The sequence below is a fragment of the Salvelinus fontinalis genome, chromosome 5 (genome assembly GCF_029448725.1).
Source record: "Salvelinus fontinalis isolate EN_2023a chromosome 5, ASM2944872v1, whole genome shotgun sequence".
In the NCBI taxonomy this organism is placed as follows: Eukaryota; Metazoa; Chordata; class Actinopteri; order Salmoniformes; family Salmonidae; genus Salvelinus; species Salvelinus fontinalis.
This window is the reverse complement of record NC_074669.1, coordinates 55,909,418-55,915,513: the sequence shown is the minus strand read 5'-3', so window position 1 is coordinate 55,915,513 and position 6,096 is coordinate 55,909,418. Positions and strand designations below refer to the sequence as shown.

At 42.9% G+C, this 6,096-nt stretch overlaps 2 non-coding genes across 2 annotated transcripts; both read right to left on the bottom strand.

The window, feature by feature from the left end:
- Positions 1-1,341: 1,341 nt before the first annotated feature.
- On the bottom strand, positions 1,342-1,505 carry LOC129856354 (U1 spliceosomal RNA). The gene has a single exon (XR_008759760.1). It is a non-coding gene; the product is annotated as a U1 spliceosomal RNA (small nuclear RNA).
- A 4,034-nt stretch (positions 1,506-5,539) lies between these two features.
- Positions 5,540-5,703, bottom strand: LOC129856236 (U1 spliceosomal RNA). The gene has a single exon (XR_008759651.1). It is a non-coding gene; the product is annotated as a U1 spliceosomal RNA (small nuclear RNA).
- Positions 5,704-6,096: the final 393 nt, after the last annotated feature.

Genomic DNA, 6,096 nt, shown 5'->3' with positions numbered 1-6,096 from the left:
GGGAAATGTCTACAGCATGGTAATGGTTGACAAGGGAAATGTCTGTGGAATGGTTGACCAGGGAAATGTCTGCAGCATGGTTATGGTTGACCAGGGAAATGTATGTTGTCATGGTAATGGTTGACAAGGGAAATGTCTGTGGCATGGTAATGGTTGACCAGGGAAATGTATGTGACATGGTAATGGATGACCAGGGAAATGTCTGTGGTATAGTAATGGTTGACCAGGGAATGTCTGTGGAATGATTGACCAGGGAACTGTCTGTGGCATGGTAATGGTTGACAAGGGAAATGTCTGTGGCATGGTAATGGTTGACCAGGGAAATGTCTGCAGCATGGTAATGGTTGACCAGGGAAATGTCTGTTGTCATGGTTGACCAGGGAAATGTCTGTGGCATGGTAATGGTTGACCAGGGAAATGTCTGTGGTATGGTAATGGTTGACCAGGAAAATGTCTGTGGAATGATTGACCAGGGAACTGTCTGTGGCATGGTAATGGTTGACAAGGGAAATGTCTGTGGCATGGTAATGGTTGACCAGGGAACTGTCTGTGGCATGGTAATGGTTGACAAGGGAAATGTCTGTGGCATGGTAATGGTTGACAAGGGAAATGTCTGTGGCATGGTAATGGTTGACCAGGGAAATATCTGTGGCATGGTTGACCAGGGAACTGTCTGTGGCATGGTAATGGTTGACCAGGGAAATGTCTGTGGCATGGTAATGGTTGACCAGGGAAATGTATGTTGTCATGGTAATGGTTGACCAGGGAAATGTCTGTCAAAGCTAATGTGATTATCCAAGTCATTCAATCAATTTCCTCCCTCTTAATTTTGATCAATATGTTACAATGAGCAGTAATCTATTGTTGTCAATTAATATTGCAAGTCAGTTAAGATCAAATTCTTATTTACATTGACTGCATACCCCGGACAAACCTGACGACGCTGGTCCAATTGTGCGCCGCCCTATGGGACTCCCAATCACGGCCGGATGTGATGCAGCCGGTTTATTGTGGCCTTATATTACAAACTGTCCAATAAATGACTTAATTATCTAGCAAATATAACCTCAATCCAGATGACCTTTTCCTTGACATAATCAGGACATGACAGGCATAATCAGCAGTGGTACAATAACAGATCACACACATTGTTGTTTTCAGAAGACAAAATGTATCTCTGAGGCCTTGGTTGCCTTTTAAACAGAGCCTACATTCTATATAGCCATTCATCTGATACGAAAATGGAAATGTTGACAAATCTCCTTCTCAATAGGAAAACCATCAGAACTCACCTGACATAACAATTTAAAACATCTCAAACATTATTTTTAACATGAAGATCAGGGGAGAGCGCGAACGCAGTCCCCCACTACCATAAATTATGCAATCGAGATTTCCACATTTGAGAAATTCGCAGGGGTCAGCACAGCCGGAGTGCAATGGCTGAGCCTCGCCCTGGGTGAACCGCCTTCTTGATCACGGTGTCTCCCTTGCCAGGTAAGTATGAGTTGGACACGTTGGTAGAGAGCCACTGATTCCAGGACAACGATGTTTGACTCGCGGTTACCACTTCTACTACTGATAATATCACATCATATCGACCAGGGTTTAATGACATTTATGAATACAGTTGAGGACAAAGCGGTGGAAAAGCGATGCATTTTGTTTTACTATATTATATCACTGTCTGACTATTTTCCCATCATGCAACAAGGTAGAAATTCTATACACATTGATTTTTTTTGTCTAAATGTCTGTCTGATTACACACAAGTAGGCGACGTTCCAAAATGCTGAAATCACGTTCGTGCACACACAGCCAACCAAATGACACCAACTATTTCTGGTGTTTTGTAGCGTTCCAGACGTTGTAGGAATAGTTTCATCACGCTTGTTTTCTGCTCTCAGTAAAATATGATTCCACCATCGACCACAGGGAAGCAACGACCCTCAGACATGGAGGAGAAACAGTCGCCTACTACTTCATCAACAACAAGACACACTAGTAGCTACTAAGGGGTGTGCTGACATGGACATACTCGAATTTGTAATTTATCCTAGTAGCAGGCTGCAGGACTCTAAATGATGATCCTATGATCAGACCAGAAACATGCCAGGAAAAGAGAGAGGATGAAATGATGAAGCCAGCGGAGGAAGAACTATAGCTTCACTCTATCCAATCAGAGCAGCAGGATCAACCTACAGCCCGCCCTTCTCTTTACAAATCAAATCAAGTTAATTTTATATAGCCCTTCGTACATCAGCTAATATCTCGAAGTGCTGTACAGAAACCCAGCCTAAAACCCCAAACAGCAAGCAATGCAGGTGTAGAAGCACGGTGGCTAGGAAAAACTCCCTAGAAAGGCCAAAACCTAGGAAGAAACCTAGAGAGGAACCAGGCTATGAGGGGTGGCCAGTCCTCTTCTGGCTGTGCAGGGTGGAGATTTTATAACAGAACATGGCCAAGATGTTCAAATGTTCATAAATGACCAGCATGGTCAAATAATAATAATCAGGAGTAAATGTCAGTTGGCTTTTCATAGCCGATCATTAAGAGTATCTCTACCGCTCCTGCGGTCTCTAGAGAGTTGAAAACAGCAGGTCTGGGACAGGTAGCACGTCCGGTGGACAGGTCAGGGTTCCATAGCCGCAGGCAGAACAGTTGAAACTGGAACAGCAGCAAGGCCAGGTGGACTGGGGACAGCACAGACACGGAAACTAGCCAGGTGATTTATTTAGATCACGCACATGACTGAGAGATTCTTGCTGGCACCCGAAAAAAAATATGTTTATTCCGATCACAGATTATTACAAAAAAGACTTAGATCATAATCGTATCAAGAAAATTGCCCATATCAGGTACGATCCTCGTTTTGTCTGACTACTCCACACACCTCTAGTAGCTACAGTAACAGAGACGTTAATAATGAACACATTGTTCTATCTGTGGTAATAGGACGTGGGAGAAACGTTTTTCTTAACAGTAAGTGTTACACGTATTGATGCATACGACATGCACATACTGAAATCACAGTCACAAATAGCTTGACTGAGTGGTTGTTTTGGCCTCAATAGCTGAGCTTTTATTTAATTATCTTTATTTAACCTTTATTTAACTAGGCAACAAATTATTTATTTACATTGACGGCCTACACCGGCCAAACCTGGACAACGCTGGGCCAATTGAATAGGCTACTACAACTCATAGTTTGTCGTACTTTTCAGACAGGTGATCTATTACAAATTATAAACTGGGTGGTTTGAGCCCTGAATGCAGATTGACAAAAACATATAATTTTACTGTTCTAATTTAGTTGGTAACCAGTTTCTAATAGCAATAATGTACTTCTGGGGTTGTGGTATATGGCCAATGTTAGATTGACCCCTATCCACAAGAAGGGCAGGAAAACAGACCTGTATCTATGTTGAGTATGCAGTCTAAGGTGCTGGAAGAAGTCATTTATGAATAGATGGATGAATATACTGGCAAGAATACTCTTATCAGAACTACAGTCTGGTTTTAGAAAGACCCACTCCACTGACATCTTTGTTTTGACTGACTTCATCAGGAAATAAATGGACCAGGGAAATGTCTGTGGTATGGTAATGGTTGACCAGGGAAATGTCTGTGGCATGGTAATGGATGACCAGGGAAATGTCTGTGGCATGGTAATGGTTGACCAGGGAAATGTCTGTGGCATGTAATGGATGACCAGGGAAAAGTATGTTGGCATGGTAATGGTTGACCAGGGAAATGTCTGTGAAATGGTTGGCCAGGGAAATGTCTGTGGCATGGTAATGGATGACCAGGGAAATGTCTGTGGTATGGTAATGTTTGACCAGGGAAATGTCTGTGGAATGGTAATGTTTGACCAGGGAAATGTCTGTGGAATTGTAATGGTTGGCCAGGGAAATGTCTGTGGCATGGTACTGGATGACCAGGGAAATGTCTGTGGAATGGTAATGGATGACCAGGGAAATGTCTGTGGTATGGTAATGTTTGACCAGGGAAATGTCTGTGGAATGGTAATGTTTGACCAGGGAAATGTCTGTGGAATGGTAATGTTTGACCAGGGAAATGTCTGTGGCATGGTAATGGATGACCAGGGAAATGTCTGTGGTATGGTAATGGTTGACCAGGGAAATGTCTGTGGAATGATTGACCAGGGAAATGTCTGTGGCATGGTAATGGTTGACCAGGGAAATGTCTACAGCATGGTAATGGTTGACAAGGGAAATGTCTGTGGAATGGTTGACCAGGGAAATGTCTGCAGCATGGTTATGGTTGACCAGGGAAATGTATGTTGTCATGGTAATGGTTGACAAGGGAAATGTCTGTGGCATGGTAATGGTTGACCAGGGAAATGTATGTGACATGGTAATGGATGACCAGGGAAATGTCTGTGGTATAGTAATGGTTGACCAGGGAATGTCTGTGGAATGATTGACCAGGGAACTGTCTGTGGCATGGTAATGGTTGACAAGGGAAATGTCTGTGGCATGGTAATGGTTGACCAGGGAAATGTCTGCAGCATGGTAATGGTTGACCAGGGAAATGTCTGTTGTCATGGTTGACCAGGGAAATGTCTGTGGCATGGTAATGGTTGACCAGGGAAATGTCTGTGGTATGGTAATGGTTGACCAGGAAAATGTCTGTGGAATGATTGACCAGGGAACTGTCTGTGGCATGGTAATGGTTGACAAGGGAAATGTCTGTGGCATGGTAATGGTTGACCAGGGAACTGTCTGTGGCATGGTAATGGTTGACAAGGGAAATGTCTGTGGCATGGTAATGGTTGACAAGGGAAATGTCTGTGGCATGGTAATGGTTGACCAGGGAAATATCTGTGGCATGGTTGACCAGGGAACTGTCTGTGGCATGGTAATGGTTGACCAGGGAAATGTCTGTGGCATGGTAATGGTTGACCAGGGAAATGTATGTTGTCATGGTAATGGTTGACCAGGGAAATGTCTGTCAAAGCTAATGTGATTATCCAAGTCATTCAATCAATTTCCTCCCTCTTAATTTTGATCAATATGTTACAATGAGCAGTAATCTATTGTTGTCAATTAATATTGCAAGTCAGTTAAGATCAAATTCTTATTTACATTGACTGCATACCCCGGACAAACCTGACGACGCTGGTCCAATTGTGCGCCGCCCTATGGGACTCCCAATCACGGCCGGATGTGATGCAGCCGGTTTATTGTGGCCTTATATTACAAACTGTCCAATAAATGACTTAATTATCTAGCAAATATAACCTCAATCCAGATGACCTTTTCCTTGACATAATCAGGACATGACAGGCATAATCAGCAGTGGTACAATAACAGATCACACACATTGTTGTTTTCAGAAGACAAAATGTATCTCTGAGGCCTTGGTTGCCTTTTAAACAGAGCCTACATTCTATATAGCCATTCATCAGATACGAAAATGGAAATGTTGACAAATCTCCTTCTCAATAGGAAAATCATCAGAACTCACCTGACATAACAATTTAAAACAGCTCAAACATTACTTTTAACATGAAGATCAGGGGAGAGCGCGAACTCAGTCCCCCACTACCATAAATTATGCAATCGAGATTTCCACATTTGAGAAATTCGCAGGGGTCAGCACAGCCGGAGTGCAATGGCTGAGCCTCGCCCTGGGTGAACCGCCTTCTTGATCACGGTGTCTCCCTTGCCAGGTAAGTATGAGTTGTACACGTTGGTAGAGAGCCACTGATTCCAGGACAACGGTGTTTGACTCACGGTTACCACTTCTACTACTGATAATATCACATCATATCGACCAGGGTTTAATGACATTTATGAATACAGTTGAGGACAAAGCGGTGGAAAAGCGATGCACTTTGTTTTACTATATTATATCACTGTCTGACTATTTTCCCATCATGCAACAAGGTAGAAATTCTATACATATTGATTTTTTTTGTCTAAATGTCTGTCTGATTACACACAAGTAGGCGACGTACCAAAATGCTGAAATCACGTTCGTGCACACACAGCCAACCGAATGACACCAACTATTTCTGGTGTTTTGTAGCGTTCCAGACGTTGTAGGAATAGTTTCATCACGCTTGTTTTC